Raw genomic sequence first — 27,712 nt, 5'->3', positions numbered from 1 at the left:
ATTGATTGTGGGCTTATTACACTCTGCAGTTGCAATTTCTTAGGAATCATAAAAGGAATGACAGAGACAGCTGATGGAAGAGAACACAATACTTGGATGTGAGCAGTCCACAATCCAGCACTATATATTTTGGTTCTTCTGAAGCAAGAGGAAAATGACACGTGATATAAACCTGAGTTTCGTTCTGAACTCAGGCGTTGTTTGCACAGAGTATGCACATTCTTTCTATGATTATATGGGTTACCTCCAGGTGCTATGGATTCCTCCTACCTCCCAAAGATGTGCAGGTGGTTAGGTTAACCAGCCACTGTAAATTTCCACAAGTATTCAGGGCAGGGGAATTGAGAATACGATGAGAAAAAGCAATAGGGACAAAGCGTGATTAGTGTAAACGGATGGTGATGGTGAATACAGACTTGATGGGCTAAGGGGCCTGTTTCTGTGAGTCCTTGATCTCAAGGAAGTTGTGAATATAAAGCAAAGAACATCTACTTAGTTTTTCAGTAAGCTTTTCTGCTGAATACCCAGCAATTCATATCACGTAGATCTTGTGAGACAATTGAACTTCTATCAATACTGTAAGAGAGCAGCTGATATTTTTGTGTATTTATTTAATGTACATGACAGCAAAGGAACTTTAAAATAACAATCATAATTGCAGTCCCTTCTGTTCACAAAAGATGAACTAATTTCAACCTTAGTCATTTGCTGTTTTCTACCAGAGGATAGAAATTTAATGGTCTCACAAGATCAGCATGGTGGTACGAGCTGTCTTAGCAAAGATTATTGAAATATTAAATGGAAATTAAATTCAATTTCTGAGCCCTTTTTAACATTATGTTTTCAATTATTTGTTGGATTCCACAGTATTCTGGTGTTATTGCCTTTGCCAAATGCTAGGGTGTTTAACAATGGAAAGCACATTGTATCGAGAACATCCACAGTGTACCCTCTAGCTCAATATTAGGACAACAGTCAGAGAATGCTTCATATAATAGCTCATTACTTTATCTTTTTCTCTCTCACTATCCTTTTCAGGGAATGGAAACAAATACAGCAATTGGTTTGAAAGCATTAGAGGAGCACTGCATTGTCACAAATTGAGCCACCAGTCAGTTACCAAAAGTCCTTTCAAGGACCAAGGGAATCTTCAGTTTGCTGTAGATCAGGTGATCAGAACAGAAATGGTCTTCAGTGAATGCAGACTAATGTGGGCAGACCATAAAGATGATGTGCATTCCGAGTTCTTGGCAAATTAAATGTCCATCTGAGTACAGATCTTCTGAAAAGTCCTCATCTCTTGCAGTTGATCGAAAATGAGATGGAAAAAGGTGCAAAACCTAGAGTATGAATAATATCTCATTTGTCATTCCAATGATCCCGTCATGATCCACCCAAATAGGACTTCAATTGAAAATATAATTAAGCTTTTAATCTATGGTTATGTTTAATTTCTATTATTTAATCACACATCCAACTGGACCATTTTGATAAAGTGTTTGCTTTTTTTAAATCCAATAAAGCAAAACTGAATTACAAGTATAATTTGTCAACATTTTTTGGGGAAGTTTGGATTGGAATTGTGTCAGAAATGTTTATTCTGATTTCTAGCTAAAGTCTGCGTGAAATGTATATACCATCTCATCTTATTGATATGAATGAAAGATGGATGAAAGAAACCACAGGAATACAATAATTGTTCCAGTTTCAGTGGGCTCCTGCTGGGTGTGTAACTCATTTCCCACAATCCATTACATATTCAGAAGAAGAACAAACCGATATCCATTGTGTTGCAGTGACTCATTTATTTGGAAGCATGCTGTTTTATATGAACACAATCAGATTTCTTTGACAATTTGAAAAGTTTGAAGCATGACATTTATGCTGGTTATTAAGATGAAAGATTAATGAGCTAAATGACGAGCAGTTTTATTTGAAAAATATGCCTAAAAGACTGCCCACCTACAATGAAATAATCCTTTATTTCACATAAGAGACACAAAGCTCAAAAACAGAAGGAAATTTATTGAAAGTGTTTTTATTTTCTCTTCTGTTCCCAGTGAAATTACTGTTTTCTCCTGTGGTATAGCTTTATGGATGCTAGCCAGGCTTCGTCAGGTAAACAGTAACATCTGAAAGACAATATCCGGAAGATGTAGTCACGCTGTCAATTTTATCCAAGGTCACAACAAATAACAGCTGATAAATGCTCACATTTAAATAAGCTACACCACCATAAATAATCAAGAATTTAATATTGTACCTTTTTGAGGCAATGTGCAACTGACTAGGTTAATTTGGGAGTAATTGGGTGGGACAGGTTTAAATGGCCAGAATCGCCTTCTATCGGGGTGTAAACGTAACATTTAAAATTTATAATTTATATTGGCTCACACTGCAGAGCATGTTTTGCAAGGTTACAAATATTTAACCTTTGTGACTAGAAATTGATGTCTACCGTTTGACCATAAGTAGGAACAGGTTATCAGCTCTTCGAGTCTTCTCTGCCTTTCAGAGGAGATCTTTTTCCTCGTTCTTTCCTCATGACCTGTAATTCTCTGACCTGTAATTAGAAAGCAATCTCAGTTTTAAACATACATAAAGATGTTGCCCATAGAGTCTCTTTGGAAAGAAGTTCCAAAGACTCACAACCCCTTAAGGAGGAGAAATTGTTCCCACTCAATCTTAATTGGTTCCCTTTTATTCTGAGTCCATACCATCCAGTTCTGGATTCTCCATTCAAGGAAATATCCTCTCAGCATCTATATAATATAGAACAGTGCAGTACAGGAACAGGTCCTTCAGTTCACAACTTCTGCACCTATCATGGTGTCAAAGTTAAACGAAAACTGCTGCGTGCACATGATACATATAGCTCTATTTCTTGAATATTCATGTTGTTACCTGCAAGCCTCTTAAAAACGCTCTTATTGTTTCTGCTTCAACTACTGTTCAACTGTTCCAGGCACCTACCACTGTGTAAAAAAAAAATCAACAACTCCTTGGACTCCCCATCCCCCAAAACACACATTGAATACATGTAATCAAATATATGACATTTTTATCCTGGGAGTAAAATTCAGACCGTCTACCCATCAATGCTTCTCTATTTTTTATAAACTTCTATCAGGTCTCTTCTCAGCCTCTGACACTCCAGAGAAAACCCAACTTTGTGCAATCCCCATTGCTCATACCCTCTAATCCAGACAGTGTCCAAATTCATCTTTTCTGTACCCTTTCCAAAATGTCCACATCCTTCTAGAATTGCACATAATATTCCACTTTTATTTAGCTGCAACATTACATCTTTATTTTTATACTCAATACCCAGCACAAAAAAAGCCAAATATATCATCTGCTATTTTTACAACAATATCTACTGCATTCCGACTTTCAAGAATTCATGAACCTGAGTTCCCAGTTCTCCCTGCATATCAATGCATTTAAAAGCCTTTCTGTTAACTGTACATGTTCGCTTTACATATCAGGCTGGCACAACAGTTAATGCAGCTTGTTAATGTGCTGTATGTCTAAATTTAAAATGTAAAAGTTTAACCTCCATAGGTTCATTTGTCTGAATTAAACTCCATCTACCATTTCTCTGCCCAAATCAGTAACTAATCCCTATCTTGTTGTATTTTTGTTCGCCCTCTACAATGTCCACAAATCCATTAATCTTTGAGTCATCTGCAAACTTACTAACTTAACCACTACTTTTTCATCTGTCATTTATGTGTAGCACAAACAATCAGGGTTCCAACACTTTTCCTATGGAAGATTCAAGATTCAATTTATTTATTTTCATGTAATATTACACAAAATTTACTTTAGTCTGGCACAAGACAGACAGATTTGTAATCAGTAGAAATTGCCTGAAGCTCCTCTTACAGTCAGAGAAAGAGAAGGTAAAGAGAGTCCCCTCAAAGTCACCAAGTGTCTGCATTCACCTTCAATGCTTCCAAAGCCCCCACAGCCACACAGAGTCCAGTCCAAACCATCAGCAGCCCAAGCTCCAGATCTGAATCTCAGACCCAATCAGGATCCCTTTCACTCAACCCATTTCCAATACCTGGTACCTCTTCATCCAGTCTTGAGCCATATATACTATGTCATAATATTAATCACAGGCTTCCAACCAACATAACACCCTTTTACTCTTGTCTGCCAAAAATTCAATTCACCACATTACCATGCATCTGTATCTTCTGGATCAGCCAACTATAAGAGACCTTGTCAAATACTTTACTTAAGTTCACATAGACAACATCCACTGCTTTACATTCATCAACCACTTATGTCACCTCCTGAAAAAGCTCAATTGAAATTTGCAAGAAATGTCCTGTCCCACACAAAGTTCTGCTTACTCTGCTTTAATCTGGCCACATCCTTTCAAATATGTGTAAATCTTTATCTCTAAGTATCTTGTCTAATTGTTTCCCTCCACTGATAGGAGGCTCACCTGCCCATAATTTCCTGGATATCCCCATTTCCCTTCTTGAACAACATTGGCAACTCTCCAGTCCTCTTGGTCCTTGCCTGCTGGAGGTGAGGATACCTCACCAGGTGAAGATCTATGTCAATGCTCCAGCAATCTCCTCACTTGCCTCTGTCAATAACCTGAGGTAAATCTCATCAGACCTTGGAGAATTACCTATCTAATGTTCTTTGAAAGATTTACCACCATCTCTTCCTTTATCTGAAATTACCTTCTCCAAACTATACTCCCTATCACTGTCCTCCATGTCCTTCTCCCCGGTGGCTACTGATGCAAAGTACTCATTTAGAACCTAGATCACTTCTTTTGACTTCGTACATTCATTTCCTCCTTTGTCCTTGAGTGGTCCTACTCTCCTCCTAGTTTATCTTATTTTTAATGCAAGTATAAAATGGCTTGGGATTTTCTTTTATAATCCTCAAAGACATTTCATTCCATTTTTTGGCCTTCCTTGTGCTCTGCTTGAGTCATTCTTGCAATTTTTATATTTCCCAGAGCCTTGTTAGATTCGAGCTCACTAAACTGTACCCATGCTTTCTTTTCCTTTGAGTAAATGAATGAAAACTCTACGTTATCTTACTTTGCCATTCCTACCATTCCTCTTAACTAGAATGTACAGTCCTGGATTTAATTACCTGGTCTGTAACCTACTCCCAAATGTCATTTATAGACCATAGTTGCTCCCAATTAACTCCCCTTACCTCTTGCTTAATAGTATCATTATTTGCCCTCCCCCAATTTAGTATTTTCCCCCACAAGGTCCAGGTTTTTCCTTATTTATAATTATCTCGACAAATTGTGATCACTTTTCCTAAAATGCTCTCCAACTGAAACTCCAATCACCTGGTCTGGCTCCTTTTCCAGTAAAAAGGTCTAGTATGGCCCCTTAGCTTTTGGACTATCTACATGCTACTCCAAGAACCCTCCTGAATGCACAACAAATTCTGCCCCATCTAAGACCCTGGCACTAAATCCTAGTTAATCTCACACTGTGACAAGCTTGTTGCTATTTTTAAACACATTTGCAAAATCTGCTTGCATATCTGTTCACCAATAGCTACTGAGAGGCTAAACATTGTTGAGCATGTTGACTCTGCCCACCACAAAAGTGTGGATCTCCCAGTGGCCACCCATTTGATTCTCCTTCCCATTCCCTTCCTGACATGTCTTGTCCATAGTCTCATGCCCAGCCAGACTGTCACCACCCACAAATTGGGGAGACAACACCTCATCTTCCATTTGGGAATCCTTCAGCTGGATGGCATTAACATTCAATTATCTGGCTTCCGATAAACCTACCTTCCCCCATTGCCTTTCACCCAGCTGTCTATCTTTCTGTCTGTCTGTTTCTCTCTCTCTCTCTCTCTCTCTCTCTCTCTCTCTCTCTCTCGCTATTTTGTTCCCTCTGTCTCCTTTCACATAACCAAAATCAATTCTCGCTTCTCCTCTTATCATATCCATTTAACACCTTGGACTCCTTTCCCATCCAATTTTGTCTTTATTCTGACACATTTCTATTCTTTGCTTATTCCTTGAAGAAGGCTCAGGCCCGAAACGTATCTTTATCTCCTATGTAAGACCAGCTGAGTTCTTCCTGAATTTCTGTGTGTTTTGGCTTAAAATATAAACTTATCAGAATGATTGCACCTTTCCCTTTTCATCAATATTGCCTCAGTAGATGATCCCTCCATTATGCAGCTGTGGCACTCTCCCTAATTAGTACTGTAATACAATTCTTCCCCCTCTTTAACCCTCCTCCCTATCATATTTAAAACACTGAAACCAAGGAACATTAAATTGCAAGGTCTGTCCCTCTTGCAGTTAAGTCTCCATAATGGCTTCAACATGACTATTCTCTAAAAGTCTCTGTTTCAATCAATTTTCTTTTCCTTCTAGATTTTAATGAGTGGATTCTCAGGCTACTTTACCTTTCCTTGTTGGACAACCCTTCTCTACTGAGATGAAATTAAACACGAAAAGTTAAAAACGGAAAACCCTGGAATCACTCAACATACCAGGGAATATCAGGGAAGGAGAAATAGTGGAATAGTTTTGGTTCAGTAAGCTTTGTCATAACTTAAAGAAAAGTTAATTTCAGTCAGATATGCTTTTTCACACAGCTGCTAAATCCCAGGAAAGTATTTCCATTTTACCAGAACACATGGTGTGTAAAAACCTTGGATTGGGAATGAGAGTGCCATTCCCATTCTGACATTTTACCTTCTAGACCCCTTGTCAACTTCCTGGAACACCTGCAGTCTAAAGTGAACTGCAGGCATTCTGTGAACAATGGGCTAATTAATAGGACATTGCTGCAGTGGCATTGCAAATGTCACCTTTTTACTTACCACACTTCTGGTATGCTGTCTAAACTCCCGTAAAGAAATAGAGATTTGTAATTTTGGTCGTTCGTGTGTGAACAATCAATGCCAAGATTTTGGACGTTTTACCAGTAAAATTATGCAGTCTATATATAAAAAAATAAGAGAGGAGATGTGTTAGTGATGAACAAAGAGAGTATGGAGATGTGTTAGTGATGAACAAAGAGAGTATGGAGATGTGTTAGTGATGAACAAAGAGAGTATGGAGATGTGTTAGTGATGAACAAAGAGAGTATGGAGATGTGTTAGTGATGAACAAAGAGAGTATGGAGATGTGTTAGTGATGAACAAAGAGAGTATCTGTGATAGGGTAAGTCACAGTCCTTAACTAGTCATTAAACAATCCATTACCAGCAATATTAAGCTTCATTTTTTTGTGTAATGTGTTCTCAATATTTAGGCTGTAGGATATGCCCAGAAGGCAAAGAGCTCAAACAGAACAAGAAAAAGCAAACCAACACAATTTCAAGCAGCAAAGGCTAATTCTGAGATTAAAAAAGAGCGAGCTATCCGAGGTTAGATATTTCAATACAGACTATTGAAAGTTGCAACACAACCAGATGGTCCTCAAGTTTCTAAACTGTGTAGAAATCTATAGACAGATGGGTCAGAGTGGGAGTGGGATTGGCAAAATGAAAGACAAATGGAGGCTCCTGCAGACTCTCTAAAGCAATATGTTTTTGGTTTATCCTCAATAAAGGAAAGCATATTGTGAACTACACTTGGAACACATAACAGAAAGCATTTTGATGAACCTCAACTAGACTGACCCCAAATGATAATATAATTCCTTAAATGTGCCATCAAAACTGTATGCGTCATTCCAAACACATTCAATGGAGTCATGTATAGTTGCACCAAGTCATACTGCATCTGGTGCTCCTGGTGTAGCCTCCTCTGCATCGAAGAGACTGGACGCAGGGCTGAGCACCTTTGCTCTGTTTGCTGCAATAACAGGGATCTCCAAGAGGCCAACCATTTCAATTTCACCCTCCATTCCCACGCTGCTAAATTGAGGCCACCGCAAATTAAAGAACGCCATCTGATATTCTGTGTGGACACTTTGCGACCAGAAGGCATTAATATTGAAGTTTCGTCAAGCTTCCTTCCCTGTCTCTCTCTATCCCTCTGTCTACTTTCTTCTTCATTCAGAGATTTACCCCTCCCCATCACTCTTCAGTTTTTTCTCTTTTGTCCTCCCACTTATATCCACCTATGAGCTCTTGCCCTTTGGACTGTGCTCCTTCTCTGCCCCTTCTTTGCTTCACTGCTTTTCCAAAAATGTTGGTTATATATCTTTGCTTCCTATGGAGCCTGGGTGACCTGCTGAGTTTCTCCAGCACTTTTCTGGATTACAAAATGAATAACAACCATTAAACTCCACTTCCTGGATTTTTCTCCACTCGCTTAACCTATTAATAATCTCTCTCTTGCTTATTTTGCCTATAGTTTTGGGAGTTTTTCCCCATTGATTTTTTAATCTTTCATTTCTTCTTCTTGTCTCATCCTACTAGGATCAATTCTTTCATTCACGTTCCACTTACTTAATTGTGACATTGTAACTTCATTTTCTCTTATAATTTTTAACATAAATAGGATAGTTATTTATCCATATGCAGTTTCTTTCCAATTATCAATGTTGCTTTTATCCCAGTTGAAGCTTCCAACAATAGATAATGTCACTGATAGAATCATCAATGTTTTAGGTCAGAAAAGCATTTTTTTGGAAATCACCTTTAGTATTGGTCTTGGTGAAGGATTTTAATCCAAAATGCTGTATTCTTCCCACCCCACACCCTCCCCCCTCTGATATTGCTCAACCCACTGAATTCCTCCAGTGGATTATTTAATGGTCAGACCCTAGTTTCTGTACCCTCTAGCGTCTCAATCTTTTTTACGCAGATGTGCTTTCAAAATTCACATGTGAAATATTTAGGAGTGTCTTCAACAAGGGTTGAGAAAAAAGGAAATGGTGTATTCATTTGAGGGTGTTTTTCCTGCTATCAATATCAGGTTTCCTATGGGTTATATTGCAAATGCCATTAGTCAGTTCAGCAGTTGTCAGGTTTGCATGAGATTGACATTATCAGCTGTCTCCTTTACATATTTTCCACATATCCACATTATGCATATACTACACTGATAGACCATTGGCCAAACTGCCCAAATATACATCTTTGGGGTGAGAAATATACCTTTGATGAGGGATAGTCTCATGAATTGATAGATTTGATAGAGGTATTTAAAATTATAAGGGGGGATGGGCAGAGTAAATGTAGATAGGCTTTTTCCATTGAGGGTAGGTGGAATACAAACTAGAGGAGATGGGTTAAGAGTGAAAGGGGAAAAGTTTACAGGGAACATGAGGGAGAGAGGTGGGAATGTGGAACAAGGTGCCAGCTGAAGTGATAAAATTGGGATCCATTTTAACATTTGAGGAACATTTGGACAGGTATATAGATGGGAGTGGGACTAAGCAAAAAGCAAAAATGATTTGCCGCAGACAAGAAGGGCAGAAGGGGGCTGTTTCTATGCTGTAATGTTCTATGGTTCTATAATGAGACCAAGGTTAGAATCAGTGAGGCATAGATTCATATAAAGAATTATATTTATAAAAGTAAATCTGGTCAAATTAGGTCTACATAGTTAATTCTTTCACAATAGCTTGAAGTATAACAATTATATCTAGAACATTTTGAAAAGGCATTTCTTATTTGCATTTGGCTTACTAAGGAGGATGGTTTTAAACAACCTCACTTGCACACTTACTTCAAATCTAATTGGTATAATTATCTATTCCTTTATCACTAATAACATAATGGGCAAACTCTCCAAATTTAATTACAACAGAGTTTTTATTCTTTAACGAAAAGTCTATTTTCTGATCTGTACAATTTGCATATGTAAATTTGTATAAATGATTAATGCACTAGTCCATACAGTATACTGTACTAATTATATGCAACATTTCCCAAAAATAGAAATTACAATATTCAGAGAGTGAGACATCTGTTTGCTAACATAACCTAATTTGCATAAATGTATAACATTAAACAGCTTAATTTGTGAACACGAGGATCTGTCGTTATCTTTCATGACATAACAATTTAGTCTTTATAGTTTCATCTGAGATATGAATTTTTCAGGTGATACAGAGGATCTACTTTTTAAACAAGTGTTATATCTCAACAAAAAAAGCACATTATTTGTTACAGACCCATATAATTTTATAACACAAAGAAGAAAATTCAGCTAAGAAATTCTAAGTTATCCAACATTGCAGTATCCTGCTCACGAGATCTTAATATAGGTTCTAGCATTTCAAATGCAAATAAACATGAAAAAAACTGCAGATACTGGAAATCTGATGTACCTTCTGAATATGTTGGAAAACTTCAGCAGGTTTGCAACATCAGTTTTTTTTTAAAAAGTCCAACAATTAAGACACCTCAGAACCATCAGTTTATATAAACAAGTAATAATAATAATAATAATAACAATTACAGCACGGAAACAGGCCATTAGGCCCTTCTAGTCCGCACCGAACCAAACACCCCTTTCTAATCCCACCTCCCTGCACAATGCCCATAACCCTCCATCTTCCTCTCATCCATATACCTGTCCAACCTTTTCTTAAATAATACAATTGACTCCGCCGCCACTATTTCTCCCGGAAGATCATTCCACACAGCTACCACTCTCTGAGTAAAGAAGTTCCCCCTCATGTTACCTCTAAACCTCTGCCCCTTAATTCTTAACTCATGTCCTCTTGTTTTAATCTTTCCTCCTCTTAACGGAAATAGTCTATCCACATCCACTCTGTCTATCCCTTTCATAATCTTAAATACTTCTATCAAATCCCCTCTCAACCTTCTACGCTCCAAAGAATAAAGACCCAATCTGTCCAATCTCTCCCCATACTCCAGATGCTTAAACCCAGGCAACATTCTGGTAAACCTTCTCTGCACTCTCTCCACTCTGTTTATATCCTTCCTATAATTAGGCGACCAGAACTGCACACAGAACTCCAAATTAGGCCGCACCAACGTCTTATACAATCTCAACATCACCTCCCAACTCCTATATTCCATGCAATGATTGATAAAGGCCAGCATACTAAAAGCCTTCTTCACCACCCTATTCACGTGAGTTTCTACCTTCAGGGAACGATGTACCGTCACTCCTAAATCTTTCTGCTCTTCTGTATTCCTCAATGCTCTCCCATTTACCACATATGTCCTATTCTGATTCTTCTTACCAAAATGAAGCACCTCACACTTATCAGCATTAAATTCCATCTGCCATTTTTCAGCCCACTTTTCTAAGCAGCCCAAATCCCTCTGCAATCCTAGAAAACCTTCTTCATTATCCACTATTCCACCTATCTTAGTATCGTCTGCATATTTACTAATCCAATTCACCACCCCATCATCTAGATCATTAATGTATATAACGAACAACAATGGGCCCAATACAGATCCTTGAGGCACACCACTGGTCACCGGCCTCCAACCTGACAGACAATTATCCACTACCACTCTCTGGCCTCTCCCTTTCAGCCAATGTTCAATCCATTTGACTATCTTAAAATTTATACCTAAAGACTGCACCTTCCTAACTAACCTTCCATGTGGTACCTTATCGAAGGCCTTACTGAAGTCCATATAGACAACATCCACTGCGCTACCCTCATCCACATTCCTAGTCACCTCTTCAAAAAATTCAATCAGATTGGTCAAACATGACCTTCCTCCCACAAATCCATGTTGAGTACTCCTGATCAGACCCTGTCTATCCAGATGTTTATAAGTACTATCTCTAAGAATTTTCTCCATTAATTTACCTACCACAGACGTCAAACTTACAGGCCGATAGTTGCCAGGCTTCCTCCTTGAACCCTTTTTAAATAACGGAACCACATGCGCAATGCGCCAATCCTCCGGCACTATCCCCATATCTAATGACATTCGAAAAATTACCGCCAGAGCCTCTGCTATTTCCTCCTTCACTTCTCTCAATGTCCTGGGGAAGATCCCGTCTGGTCCTGGAGACTTATCCACCTTTATATTCTTCAAAAGCCTTAAAACTACACCTTTTGTAATCTCTATATTCCCCATATTTACCCAATTTGCTTTTTTTATCCCACATCTCCCAATATCCTTCTCCTTAGTGAATACCGAAGAAAAGAAACTGTTCAATATCTCCCCCATTTCTCTAGGTTCCACACACAGTTTTCCACTCTGATTTTCTAAGGGACCAATTTTGTCTCTAGCTTTCCTCTTACCATTAACATATTTGTAGAACTCTTTTGGATTTGTTTTCACCCTGCTTGCCATAGTTTTCTCGTACCTTCTTTTAGCTTTCCTAATTCCTCTCTTAAGATTCCTCTTACATTCAATGTATCTTTCAAACATCTCCTTAACTCCATGCTTCTTATATCTAATGTACGCCTCCCTTTTTCTTCGAACCAAGTTTCCAATATTCCTTGAAAACCACGGCTCTCTCAAACCTTTTGCCCCTCCTTTTAACCTAACAGGAACATAAAGCTTTTGCACTCTCAAAATCTGATCTTTAAAAGACTTCCATCTCTCTACTACATCCTGCCCATAAAACAAATTGTCCCAATGCACACCCTGCAAGTCCTTTCGCATCTCCTCAAATCTAGCTTTTCCCCAATCAAAAACCTCAATCCTTGGCCCTGATTTCTCTCTTTCCATAATGACATTGAAGCATTTTGATCATCCAATTCTGTAAACACAGCCCAAACAAACTGAACCCAGGATATTTTTTTAAAAGAAGTTTAAACACATAAAAATTACTCAAAATACTTATCAGGTCATACACTATCTGGAGAGAGGGAGAGAGAGAGAGAGAGAGAGAGAGAGGGTTAGAAAAGACAATGATACAGAGATACAGGTTTTAACGTGCAGTTGGAGAGAAAGGAGGAAAGGAAGAAAAATATTGGGAAGGTCAGTTATAAAGTGGAAATTTTTAATGACAACAGGAATAACAAGGTAAAACAAAGAGGATGGTAATGTGACAAGCAGGGAAACAAAACACAGGCATGGAATAGACAAAGCTAAATGATCTTAGAACCAATGGATCAGTTCAAAGCTCTGCAACTATACAGCCATAGTTATAGAATTATATTGGAATGGAACCAAGGAAAATGGATCATGTTCATCCCAGGCAACATCCTGGCAAACCTCTGCATCCTCTCCAGTGCTATCACATCTTAGAGTGACCCAAAATGCACCCAGTACTCCAGCTACTGTTTGACCAATGTTTTAGAAAGATTAATACAATCTTTCTGCTTTTATTATTCAATACCCTGACTTATGAAACTCAATATCTCGCATTCCTTCTTTCCAGTCATATCAAATCTAATCAGAAATGTTATATTAAATAGCTCCTGAGAGGTAGAGCTCCAAAGATAACCCCATCCTCAGACAGAGAGACCCAACATGAGGCAAGGCTGATGCATTCGCATGGGCAGCCAGAAGTGCAGAGTGGATGGTCTGCCACTGCTTCCTCCGATGATTCCAAGTATCACGGAAACCAGTCCTCAGTCAATTTGATGTCAAGAAATAGCTGGGAGCACTGGTTGCAGCATGTTATGGGACCAGATAATCCCCAGCTATAGTCCCAAAGTCCTGTGGTCCAGAATTTAGCATGCATCAGGCCAACATTAAAGGGATTACTATTGGTCAGGGTCATAGAGTGGATGTCACTTAACCTCTGTCACCCAAAATCATAGGGATTTGTTCTAAGACCCTGCTCTTGGTGATTTTCCAAAATAACCTGGATGAAGATGTAGCGTTTGTAGAAAATACAAAGGTTGGAAGAGTTATGGATAGTATTAAAGGTTGTTGTAGGTCACAATTAGATATGGACAGGATGCAGTCTTGGGGGGAAATGTGGAAGATGGAGTTAAATCTGGATAAGTGTGAAATCATTAATTTTGGAAGTTAAAACTTAAAGGCAGAAAACATGGTTAATGGTAGGATACTAAACTGTGTGGAAGAACAGAGGGAACTTTGGGTACAAATTCATAGATCTCGTAAGGTTGCCGCACAGGTTGATAGGATAGTTAAGAAGGCCTATGGGATGCTGCGCTTCATTTGTCAGGGGACTGAGTTCTGGAATTGTGAAGTGATGTTGCAGCTCTATAAATCTCTGGTGAGACCACACTTGGAATATTGTGTTCATTTCTGGTAACCTCATTACTGGATGGTTGTGGAAGCTATGGAATGGGTGCAGAGCACTTTGACCAGGATGTTGAGTGGATTGAAAAATATGTCTTATGAGGCAAGGATAGCAGAGCAGAGGCTTTTCTCTTTGGAGCGAAGAAGTATGGGATGTGACTTAATAGAAGTCTACAAGATTATGAGAGGCATGGATAAGGTAGACAGCCAGCATATTTTTTTCCAGGGCAGGAGTCACAAAGACCAGAGGACATAAGTACAAAGTGAAGAGAGGAAAGTTACACAGAGTTATGGGTGCCTAGAATGCTTTGCCAGGGGTGATGGTGGAGGCTGGAACAATAGTAGTATTTAAAAGACTGTTAGACAGGCACATGGGTTAAAGAAAAATGGAGGGTTGTGAGGTTGGGAGGGTTTAGTTTTACTTTGGTAGGTACTGTATATATAGATTGACACAACATTGTGGGCCAAAGGATATGTACTGCGCTGGAGAGTTAATTTAAAAAAAAACTTGTCCACCAATTATAAAGCACAAGGAGAAGGATTTATGGTGCATCAGATCACTATCAACCACAAATTTCCCTTCAATGCACCAGACATCTTCCCTTGGAAATATGCTGCTCTTCTTTTATCATTGCTGGGTCTAAATTATGGAACTACTTATCAGAGTTATTGGAAGTGACTTTTTTTTTATATTCATTCAAAGGAGATGCACTCCGTATACTGAGCCAACACTTAATTGCCCATCCTCAATAGTCCTAGATGTGTGGATAAACCCACAATGCTGTTATGGAGTGAGTTCCAGGATTTTGGTCCAGTGACAGTGAATAATGGTGTGCTGCTTGAAGGGCAATTTCCAGACGGCACAAATGTTATTTGCCACCTCTCAGCCCAGTCCTGGTTATTGTCTAGGCCTCCCTGCATGAGCTGCAAAGTCCATTGCAAATCATAATGATAAGCTAAAGGAGTTGCGACAGGCATTGAATATTGTGCAATCACCAGTGAGCATCCACACTTCTGATCTATGGTGCAACTTTGGCCATTGATTTAATTTTTTTATTTTTCACACTATGAACCATACTGACCAAAATACACACAAACATTTCCCTCTTGAATATACACAGTGTCATTTTCTCCCCTTTTCCCCCTTCCCTTCCCTCCCTCCTTCACCCCCCCCCCATCCCCATCCACTCAACGTTCAACATATATGATACATTAAACAATGGCATCACACAATGAAAATAAACAAGGAATTTGTGTCATCTACTTTTACATACTTGGTCAGTTTATTTCGTCTTCTTCTCCTTCCGTCATTTTAGGGGGTGGAGGTCCGCGGTAGGACTTCTCTGTTGTGTTCCATGTATGGTTCCCAAATTTGTTCGAATACTGTGATGTTATTTCTTAAATTATATGTTATTTTTTCCAATGGAATACATTTATTCATTTCTATGTACCATTGCTGTATTCTCAGGCTATCTTCTAATTTCCAGGTTGACATAATACATTTTTTTGCTACAGCTAAGGCTATCATAATAAATCTTTTTTGTGCTCCATCCAAATCGAGTCACTTAGAAGAAAGATCCCTGGATTTTTTGGTATGTTGCTTTTTGTGATTTAACTTTGGCCATTGATCAAGCAGTGAAGATGGTTGGGCCTACGACACTACCCTGACGAGCACATAGAAAGGGGTGTAAGAACTGGAGGTGTAGGAACATGGGTGCCACAAGGGTAACAGGCTCATGGGAATGCCAGAAAGGCACAGAGAGAAAGGCACTTTTGTGAGCCTTGGACTGGAGGAGGTGGAAGCGACAGCAAGTGAGTGAGCAGCACCACTTGGAGAACCATATCCCAGTCAAGATTTGCCTGGTCTGTGGAACAAATGACCTATTGTTAAATTGTGCCTCAGTTAATACATTTCCAGGCAGGATGCTGAGAGAAGGGCCAGGGTAAGTCAAAGTAATATTTTGATTGGTAACAAACAGTTGTAAAATACAACTTGGATGGCAAAATCTGGTATCCTGCACATTGCTTTATGAAATATGTACTTGGACCATCAATATATAGGGTTTTCAATGAATTTTCATCTACATCAAATTATACAATCCCTCTAGCCCTTTCCTAATCCTGCCAGACTTTTAGTGGTGAAAGATAACAACTGTTTACTTAATTTATTAATTAATAGATGTCACAGGTTTGTTCCAACATAGCTCTCCCTGCCCAGCTTTTCACACAGAGTTCCAGGAAATGAGAACATTGCAATCTCCCATGAACTTGGGTGTTACTATGTCATACTGAGTTACACAAACAAAGAGATTTAAAGCGCTCTTTATCTGTGTCATGTTCTCACTATAATTACAGGCAAGTAAAGTTATGGCTAAGTAAATTTTTTGGTATTATTTGATGTCAGCTTACATGCCAAACTATCATTACTCCCTGCCTGTGTTGAAAAGATTAGAACTATTCAAATGTATGTTGCAGAAATTGTTACCTTTGTTACCAGGGGTGGTGAATCAGACGAAAGAGAACCCAACCTATAGGTTACCTATGTTATTTTGTTCCAATGGTTATTTAGATTGTTATGATAAACTATGATTACTTGGACACAATAACATTTTTGCACCAGGCACCACAAGTAATTTAGCTTCTTAAAATAATATATATGTATTTCAATTTTTCTTAGATGAATGAACAGTCAGCCAGCTGAAGGAAATTGTTAAGCGCACAATGCACAGGGAGACAAATATGAAATATAAACTTGTTCAGATGTTAAACTGGTTAGATTTCTTTTGCTCTTGTTTATGTAACCCTAACCCTTTTTAAACACAGGCAGCAGGGATCAGCAGGAAATGAAACAGTACAACACTAGACCCTGGCAAAAATAGCACAGTGAGCCATTAATAAGGTCACTGTCTGCACTGCAATTACACACAATTATTTTTACATGAAATTTTGAGTGCAGAAATGTTTGCACCAATGGTCGCTGCTGATGTATTTGCCATGCAAATGCCTTCCCTTCACTCCCGCATCAAAACCAACCAGCTCACCTTTCTATTCTTTCACCCAATATCTCACTGAAGGCATTTGTGTCTGCCTTTCAATTCAACTGCCACACATGTCAGGAAGTTCCACATTTAATCATTCTCTGAATAAGACTGTTTAAGTTCTTTATTAGAGTTATGAGTAAATGTTTTAGATTTATGAGTTTATTAGTGATTAGCAGAACCCACAATGACATGATAAGTACAAAATCAAGTTCATTTCAGAGAGTGGAAGTAAATTACAGATGTGGGTGTGACCAAACGATTTGCAAGCTCAAATCCTAGCACGCTGACCGAATGGTGATCAGCAGTCATAGTGCCAACTGCAAGTATCCCATTGGCAACTGGGAGAACTTTTAAAGCAGCCTTGCTTGTAATGAGCTTTGTTCAAGCAAATTCTTACAATCAATAGTGAAAATTACACAATGTACAAATCTGATGAAGAAATGATCATAACAGGCATTTTAAAAATATTTTGTTAAGGGATGTGGTTATTTCTACGAAGAGCAGCATTTATTATCCATTACTATTTACCTTTGAAAAAAAATGGGGATTAGCTATTTCTTGAACAGCTGTAGTCCCATGATGCTGTTAGCTAGGTAGTTCCATAATTTAGACCCAGCAGTGATGAAGGAATGGGGAACTTCCAAAGATTGTTCTTCCTGGAGGCAGATCTCATCATTTGGAAGGGGCTGGGGGTTCAGGTTGACAAAGCCAGACAAGTGTCAATGGTGAGTAAAGAGGGACAGGCTGTGATCCAGTGTTCCAATGAATAATGTCAATTTCCCCAATAGTCTTTCAGGTGAAAATTGCTGCCATTCGTGGTGAACTCGGCCAGCGGCATCATGAACATTAGTCTTCACTCCATTAAGGACATCTTTAAGAAGTCGTGTTTCAGAAGGCAGCCTTTATCATCAAGAACTCTCACCACCCAGGCCATGCCCTTTCCTCATTGCTACCATCAGAAGGGAGGTACTGGAGTGCGAAGATGCACAGCCATTCGAACAAAAACATTTTCTTCCCCTCCAACATCAGATTTCTGAACGACAATGAACCTATATCTCTTTTTTTTCCTGTTTTTGCACTATTATTTATTTAAATATTGTATTATGGAATCATAATTTATTACAATTTTCCATCTGTAATGCACAATCCTGCTGCTGCAAAACAACAAATTTTGTGACTCATGTTCATGTCAATAAACCTGACTCTGATTCCAATTCTGCACCAGCATTCGACAAGGGTTTGTGACAATCGTCAAAACACATTGGTGGGCAGCAGCGGTGGAGAGAGAAGCAGAGTTAGCACCTCAGCTTAATTGGGTTTTTTTTAAACTTCATTGTGCTGAGCATTTCCAAAATGTTGTGCTTTTATTTCAATAAAACCATTTTGTTCTTGCATTTTATTGTTCTATTCATGAAGACTAGCCCTATGCTTTATTAGCTACTCTCTCAACCTTCCCTAACACTTTTAAAATGTTAGAATTTTACCGTACAACCTATATAGACTCTCATTATTCTTGCTGCCAGAAAACACTTCACACTTTGCTACGATAAATTTTATTTACCATGTGTCTGCCAGTTCTACCAACTATGTCCTTTTGAAGTTTACTATTATCTTACTGCCTGAGAACATTCGCCCAAGCTTTTTGACAATCACAAATTTGAAAATTTTACACTGTAATAATTTTACATATAATTGCTTAACACAGTGGTTTTCAAACTGCCCCCCAACCTTACATTCCACCTTAAGCAATCACCGTGCCATAAATTCTCTGTGATTAGTAAGGGATTGGTTAAGGTGGGATGTGAGTGGGAAGGAAAGGTTGAGAATCACTGCTCTAGACCCAATGTTACTGAAATATTTTGCTTGAGGAAAAATTGTCATTGGACTATTATTTCCTTTGGAGTTATGAAACCGTGCACATAACGAGTCAATTAGGTACAATTAAAACAGTGGTTTTCAAACCTTTTTCTTTCCACTCACATATCACCTTAAGCAATCCCTCACTAATCACAGAGCACTTAGGGCATAGGGATTGCTTAAGGTGGAAAATGATTTTAGGGGGCAATTTGAAAATACTGGCTTAACACCTGAGTATGTTAATAAGAAATAAAACTGAACTCTGTGAAATAAAAGAGAAATACAAAAACTGCAGATGTTAGAATCTTGAGTGAATTATGTCCAACCTGTGAAACTATGTCTATCTCCAATACAGTTATTTACCATTACATTCTGCTTTCAGTTATTGTATTATTTTCCAGACTGCCTCTGACCTTTTTATTCCATGGGATTCAATTTTTCTAATCAACCTTCAAAATAGGACATTATCACATATCTTCTGAACATCTGCATAATGCCATCCATCACATTCCAGGATGGGGGGTGGGGGGGAGGGGGAAGGGTGGCTCTAAAGCTAGAGGGCAAAGATTTAAGGTGAGAAGGGAAAGATTTAAAGGGACGTTGAGCATTGGGTATGTGGAACAAATTGCCAGAGGAAGTGGTAGAGATCAGTACAATTGTTTAAAAGATATTTGCACTGGGAGAAAGATTTATCTTTTGATATATCTCAGGAGGAATGGGAAGCTATGTGTCAAGAAAGTGTGACTAAATTGATTAATGTAAGATGGAGTTTAGTCAATTATAATTTTTTACATCAATTATATTTGACTCCTGAAAAGTTAAAAAGATATGGTTTCAGTAATTCAGATTTGTGTTTCAGATGTGGGATTCACACTGGAATGTCTTTAGATGTAATTTGGTCTTGTGACAAAGTTCAACCATCTTGGATAAAAATTAAAAACTTTTTGGAAGATTTATTTTAGATTAAGTTACCACTGGATCCATTAATTTTTTTTTTGTTGGGTTACACTGTATCTTTGACTTCTGGTTTAAAGTTGGATAAGTTTCAGATGGCATTCGTTCATCTGATATTGGTGGTAGTGCAGAAATGTCTTGTGATTACATGGAAAGATAATGTGGAATTGAATATGGTTGATTGGCATGATGAGTTAAGATTCTGTATTTATTTGGAGAAGATAACGTATAACTTGTATAGTAATTTATGGGCATGGAAATATCTTATTTTTTTCTCTGGTATTGTAAGTTTGACACATCACACAGCGTACGTAATTAATTGATATATGGTTTTTTTTTGCTCCCCTTGAGGGGTTAGTTGGGGTTGGGGAGGGAGGGTGGGAGGGATTTTTTTAAATATGTATGTAACTTAAATTTATAAATAAAGTTTAAAGAAAGGTATTTCCACTGATTCATGGTAAGATTTAGAGGGATATGGACAAATCCACGTAGATGGGCCAAAATCGGCAAGGACAAGTTGGGCAGAAGGGCTTTTTTTCTGTGCTCTATTACTCTATTCCATTCATCCATCTTCTATCGAATCTCATCAAAAAATTCACTGGTCTCATTAACAAACCCATGCAGAATATACTTCAGTAAATAATATTTATGACTAAAATTTTCCCTGTTATATTCTTAAATTTTTACAATATTACACTTACACTCTGCAATACTGAAATACCAACTACCAATTCACCGTCCTCTTAAAATCCTTCCCAGCCTTGAAAAATATACCTTTCCATCAGATACGGTGCTACTTTGCAAGTTCACCACCTCAAGACTTGTGTTTATCAACATAACTGTGATTTCACAATAAAGCAACATCATAAAACTGGTTAATAATATATTTTTAAAATTTTGGATAAAGAAGAAGCTAACAACAACAAATCAAAAGCAAACACACTGACCAGAATGTCAAGTGGTTGACACTGTCTGCATGACTACCTCTATGGACCCAGAACCAAATGAATTAATGGGGCACATTAGCACTGAAATAATTATGATAACAGTCCTTTAGAATTCAACAGCAACATGTGAAAAGACAAGGCAATCCGTGTATGAGAGAGAACTGACAATTTACCAGGTGCAGCCCTTAAAATGGAATCATTTATCTGCAAATTAATAATAGAACATTACATTTTTTACCACAATAAGAACAGCAAACAAAACCAATGTATTCATAACCAAATGCAGTTCATCCCAATCCTTCACGTAACACCTGATTTTAAATGTGATTCTTGCCAATTTCCATTTGGAAAAACATTAATGATGTCAAACAATAAACTTTGATCCTTTCTGCTCCTTGATTATCTGCTATTTTCTGATTATTGAGGAAGTTTGCAGGAAAATAGAGAAAGGTGTTTTATAATTGTGGAATTGGCTGTGTAATAATTGATCACAATGTTTTTATTGAACCCTAGTTGTTCTGATAACAGATTTCTATAATCTATATTGCTATAATCTGATCTGTCTCTCTTTTTTATTATTTCCTTTCAATTTAATTTCCTTTTCCCTTGAAGACATTTGCTTGGAATTTAAGGTTACTAGCACCTAGCCATGTGGCCTTTTTTTTGACAGCCGTGACATATCCATCACAGTGACAACATTGAATCAGTGGAAGCTCTCTTATCCCTGAGTCAGGGAATTCAACTCCAATCCAGGCTCTTAAGCACATAATGTAATCTGTATTGACACCCCTATGGAGTATTAAAAGAGTACTGCAATGTTATATGTGCCATCTTTGAACCAAGATATTAAAACATGATCTACATTTATCTTAGGCAGGCATAATAAAATCCAGAGGCACTATTTTGAGAAATGGCAGCTGAGTTCACTCTGTCACATTGCCAACAAAGACCACTCAAACAAAGATCGACCAAAAACATTATCAGCCAGATAATTTCTTGAGGTTCGTGAGAATTGGTGTTTCAATGTTATTTGCCACATCTCTCTGCATTATACTTGAAACAAAATTATTGCATTTCAGAAGTCTTTTTTGGCACTGAGTAATGTATTCATGAAACTTCTCTACTTGGTGTTGCAGTTCCATTCCATGGCACTAGCTGTGATCTGAAAACTCATTAGAAGTTGAAAATGGAATATACAACATGGTTGTTTTTATTCACATGGCCACTGAGGAAAATTATTCAGTAATTTAGAAATGAAATAAATGTAGAAATGTTCTTCCAACAATTAAATGAAGTATTAGGTAGTTAAAAACTGACACAATGCCTGCCACAGCCGTGCCTGTGTCGCAATTCTTTGATGATGAGAAGGAGTTGACACTCCTATAAAGTGCTGCAAACACAGCAGGTTAGGCAGAATTTCATGTTTAACCTTTTTGTCAATATTATCATTCTCTATTTACTTCTGTTAACACATGGATCACAAATTATCCCCAGATACCCCTGGCCCAATGTCTTCAGAGATACTTCCTTTCTCCTGTCTGTTCCTTCCCTTGTCTTCAATGCAATTTAAAACTGTCTTAATTTTTTTTAATTCAAATTTTAAATTTAAATTTAGACACACTGCATAGTAACAGGCCATTTTGGTCTGTGCTGCTTAATTTACACCTAATTAACCTACACCCCTGGTAGGTTTTGTATGGTGGGCGGAAACCAGAGCCCCCAGGGAAAACCTATGCAGATACGGGGTGAATGCACAAATTGGTGGTGCCGTAAAGGCGTTGCGGAAACCGCTATGCCAACTGGGCCATCCCTTGTTTTTTTCTTTCCCAGTTCTGATGAAGAATCTTTAACCTGGATTATGAACTCTGCTTCTGCTTCCACAGATCCTGCCTACCTTGTTTAATGTCTCCAGCATTTTCTGTTTTTATTTTAGATTTCCAGCTTCTTCAGTCATTTTCTTCTTTCCCTCTGCGATCAGATTTCTGAATTTGCATTGACCCTCAGACACTACTTGATTTTCTCTTCTTTTTCCGCTAATTAAAAAAAAAATGTTATTTACAATAATATTTGCACCCGAGGTGACATGCTCATGTCAATAAATTATGGTTCTCTTGGTTACCACCTCAGGTAAAAGTTTTGGAGTATGACCTTGCAGGAGGATCAGATGACAACATATCAAACCAGAACCTGATAGAGGTAGAGCCACCTGCTCCAATAAATTGAGAAGATGCCAAGTGTAATTTTCTTTGATGGTGATGTTTCATCAGGACATTATATATGCATAGAGGTCACATTGAATTAGCATTCAATGTAGTTGTTGATAAGCTTCTCCTCATTAATCTCTTGACTGGTGATGAATGAGATCTAGGACTCTCTGGAGAAAAGCAAGAAAAGCTTTCTTCTCCCCAAACTCCAGGTATATGCTGGCAAGAGTCAGATCACATTGAGTCAAGATTCTTCTTTTATTGTCATGTAATAAAACAGATGTAATTGTGGTGTTGCACATATTTGTAGCGGCAAACTGGCCCTGCTTGTCACGCGCGGTCGGCAGGGCAGCCGCGCCAAGGATGGCATTGCAGGATCATCTCTTCCGGTCTAGACCGGAAGGGCAAATGCCGGGACGTGGGGGGCGGGGCCGAGTCAGACTTAAAGGCTGCAGCGTGAAATTCAAATTGAAGCATTTGTGAAACTCAAGCTCTCAGCCTATTGTCTCAGTCTCTTTGCTGCGCTCGCTAGCAACACACTGCATAATATTGAATAAAATCTCATTTGATCTGCTGTAAGGCAGACAGAGTCATCAGCAGGAGAAATTGCCCTGCATCCTTTACAGACAGAGAAAGACAAACAATAGTGAGTCCCTCGAGAGTTATTGAGTGTCCATGGATTCACCACCTGTGCTCCCATAGCCTCTACAGCCACACTCATTTCACTCCAAACCATCGGCAACTCGAGCTTTGGAGCCAAACTCTGACACACTCAGGAAGCCTTTAGTGCCTGAGACCCCAGGTGAGCCCTTCCTGCTCTTGGTACCCTCTTGCATCCCAGCTCTGATACTTGGTACCCCTTCAGCCAGTCTCGAGCTGGTCACCAGGAGTCTGCAGCCAGGTGCAACTCCTTTGACCATGTCACCAGAAGCCCGCAAGCTGTGTGGGTTCCTTGCCTCAAGTCGCTGCCAGCCTGCCACCTGTATTTTCTTCTGCCCCAGATCCCTTCACTGGTCTATCACGGTGGTCACTTTTCCATCGGGTCATCTCCTCTGCTTCTCCTTCTCAAATGAGGGGTGTTCTCATCATTTTCTGGTGCCCTGCTTGAGTCCTCTGCTTTCCTGGGGTCTGACACCCTTCAAGGTCACTGCCAGCACAGGCGCTGCCATCTAGGGTGCAGATCAAACAGTTGCAGAATTTTAAAATAAAACAACGCTAGCTCCTTTTAATAGGGTGTTTAAAGCCTGTATAGAGCTATCACTGGTAGAATTGGTTGGTAGAATGTTGTGGAGGATTGCTGAGTCGCCTCTCCCCAGTCTCTGCTCTGGTAGAATTGAGAGGTAAAATTTATGGAGGAGTGCTGTGCCTCCTCTCCCCACTCTCTACTGTGGTAGGATTGGGTGGAAGAATATTAGGAGGAGTGCTGTGTCTCCTCTCCCCACTCTCTGCTCTGGTAGGATTGGGTGGTAGAATTTTGTGGAGGAGTGCTGTGTCTCCTCTCCCCACTCTCTGCTCTGGTAGGATTGGATGGTAGAATATTGGGAGGAGTGCTGTGTCTCCTTGCCCCACTCTCGGCTCTGGTAGGATTGGGTGGTAGAATTTTGAGGAGGAGTGCTGTGTCTCTTCTCCCCAGTCTCTGCTCTGGTAGGATTGGGTGGTAGAATTTTGAGGAGGAGTGCTGTGTCTCCTCTCCCCAGTCTCTGCTCTGGTAGGATTGGGTGGTAGAATTTTGAGGAGGAGTGCTATGTCTCCTCTCCCCACTCTCTGCTCTGGTAGGATTGGGAGGTAGAATTTTGTGGATGAGTGCTGTGTCTCCTTGCCCCACTCTGCTCTGGTATGATTGGGTTGTAGAATTTGGTGGAAGAGTGCTGTGTCTCCTCTCCCCACTACTCTGCCCTACACTTCCTCACACCCTGTACCCCATAAAGATTCCATCCCCTTCTCTCAATTTCTCCAGCTCCGCTGTATCTGTTCCCAAGATGAGGTCTTCCAGTCCAAATCTTCCAAAATATTTGCCTTCTTCCACAAACGTAGATCCCCTCCACCACTATCAACTCAGTCCTCACCCACATTTCCTCCATTTCCCACTCATCTGCCCTGGCCCCCTCTGTCCCCAGACACAACAAACATAGAATCCCATCAGCGTCACCTACCACCCCACCAGCCTCTGCATCCAACACATCATCTCTTGGAATTTTCAGTACTTACTACAGGATCCACCACCAGTCACACTTTTCCTTCTCCTCCCCTTTCACCTCCCATAGGGACTGCTCCCTCTATGATTCCTTTATGCACTCAACCCTCCCCAACACTCCCACCCCGGGAACTTTCCCCTGTGGTGGCAGGACATACAACACTTGTGCCTACACCTACTCCATCACCACGGTCCAGGGACCCAAACAGACTTTTCACATGAAACAACTCTTCACTTGTATATCTGCAGGACTGATTTACTGCATCCAGTACTCCCTTTGTGGCCTTCTCTACATTAGAGAGACTAATCACAGATTTGGAGATTGCTTTGCTCAGCCCCTCTACTCCATCCACCACAGCAGAGACCTCGCAGTAGCCAACCATTTCAATTCTGAGTCACGCTCCCACACTTACTTCTGACCAAGGCCTATGTACAATCCCATCCAGACCACCCGCAGACTGGAGGAACAATTTTAGTTTCCGTTTGCGCACTCTCCAGCTAGATGGCATTAACATTAACTTCTCTGCTTTCTGCTAAACTTTCTTGCCTTTTCTTTACCTTCCCCCTTTCCAGTCCTTCCAGTTCTCCCCTCCTTTCCCCCTCTTCTCACCTGGCTATTCCTCCTCCCCTGATCTCTGCCATCCGCTCCCTCCCTTCTCCACCTATCATCTCTTACCTTTGCGCCCCACCCCCCACCTATATTTTCATTTGGACGCCAGCCGACATTCTCTCTTACCTTGATGAAGGGCTCAAGCCCGGTTATGTATTTTTACCTTTGCTACATAAAGGACACTGATTGACCTAGTGAGTTTCTCCAGCATTTTGTGATTTACTACATATTTACCAATGGATATTTACAAGCTCAAGGATATGTGGATTCTCTAGGAAGTGATCACAGATAATGATCTGCAGGTCACAGCGAATGTCTTGACGAAGTTCTCAAAATACTGACAGTTTGATCACAGGGCAAATTCACTCACTTCCCACAGGGTAATGAAAATGGTGAGAATTCTGTGAAGGGGTGTGGGAATGCTAAATCATCAGTCAGAGCCTTAACTCTGCATTGCCTAAACTTGTTAAGACCAGAGTCTGTGCAGAGACATAAAAATGAGAAACCAGAATTCTGTTCCTAATACCACAATTGCAAGAATTAAAAGTGCAGAGATCAGGAAAATGGCTGAATGTGGCCAAATGATGACAAATACACTACCACAATAAATAGCACAAACTGACAACATTGCAATGGAATTTAGTGTCCTGAATCAGAGGAATAACTGTCCCCTTAGAGAGACCATCAAAGGGGATTATACAAGAATATAATAAGAACATAAGAAATATGAATAGGAGCAGACCACCCGGCCTGTCAAGCCTGCTCCAGCATTCAACAAGTTCATGGCTGATCTGGGCTGGGCTCAACTCCCCTCGCCCTCCTAACAGCATCGTGCTAATCACTGCCCTAATTGTAACAGTTAGCACAATGTTGTTACAGCTCCAGTGACTCGGGTTCAAATCTGATGCTGTTGATGAGGAGTTTCTACATTCTCCCCATGTCTGTGTGGGTTTTCTCCGGATGCTCCGGTTTCCTTCCACCATTCAAAAAACGGAGTTACGGATCAATTGGGAGTAATTAAGCAGCACGGGTTCATGGGTTGATAGGGCCCATTAGTGTGCTCTATGTCTACATTTTTATTTTAAATTCCATACTTTATAATTCCTCTATGATTCAAAAATCTTTCCTTTACCTGTAAGAGCAAAGCAGGTGTGGAGGCACCAAAGAATGCACTGTAGATGGAGAACACACTCACCACCAGGTTCCAGGAGAACTGGATCCAGATCAGGAAGGCCAAACTGCAATGGACAGGAGGTCAGAGTCTGAGATGGACTTGGCTATGTTGGCTACCTTCTAGAATGCATTCTGGCCCCAGTGGTGACAGGCACCTCTTCTGTCACGTGTTTTTTCCACACTGAACCATTCTTTAGATTTTTCCAGATTGGCCTCAATGATCCCAGCATTAGCTTTAGCCACCCCTCTAAGAGGTAGGGAGCAGCGTGGTTAGTGTAGTCGTGGTTAGTACAATGCTATAATAGCATCAGGCTCTAATCCAGCACTGTCTGCAAGGAGTTTGTACGTTCTCCTTGTGTCAACATGTGTTTCCTCCGAGTCCACTGGTTTCCTCCCACATTCCAAACATGTTCAAGATTAGTCGGTTAATTGGTCACATGGGTTTATTTGGGCAGCATGGGCTTATGGGCTGAGAGGGTCTGTTACCAGGGTAATTTAGAGGGTCTCTAAATTAAAGGTACAGGCTATGTTGAAGCAATTAACTTCAATTGTAGCAAGCACAATTAAATTGGACATCATAATCCCAGTGCCTACTTATAAAGCTGTGAGTTTAACCCTTTCTCTGTTATTAATTTCTTCAAAAATATTGTG

General features: G+C 39.6%; 1 long non-coding RNA gene across 2 annotated transcripts; it reads right to left on the bottom strand.

Annotated features, from left to right (window-relative positions):
* Positions 1-1,824: 1,824 nt before the first annotated feature.
* LOC138759805 (uncharacterized) lies at positions 1,825-27,502 on the bottom strand. 2 transcript variants are annotated; one of them, XR_011355099.1, is made up of 4 exons: positions 27,084-27,502; positions 22,775-22,913; positions 2,459-2,563; positions 1,825-2,132 (listed from the first exon to the last, which is right to left on the bottom strand). It is a non-coding gene; the product is annotated as an uncharacterized lncRNA (long non-coding RNA). The 2 variants fall into 2 exon arrangements; XR_011355100.1 differs by lacking the exons at positions 22,775-22,913; positions 27,084-27,502 and adding an exon at positions 15,356-15,534.
* Positions 27,503-27,712: the final 210 nt, after the last annotated feature.

The sequence above is a fragment of the Narcine bancroftii genome, chromosome 4 (assembly GCF_036971445.1).
Source record: "Narcine bancroftii isolate sNarBan1 chromosome 4, sNarBan1.hap1, whole genome shotgun sequence".
NCBI classification, from domain to species: domain Eukaryota; kingdom Metazoa; phylum Chordata; class Chondrichthyes; order Torpediniformes; family Narcinidae; genus Narcine; species Narcine bancroftii.
Note: the sequence above shows the minus strand (reverse complement) of the source record. Positions and strands in the feature narration are given on the sequence as shown.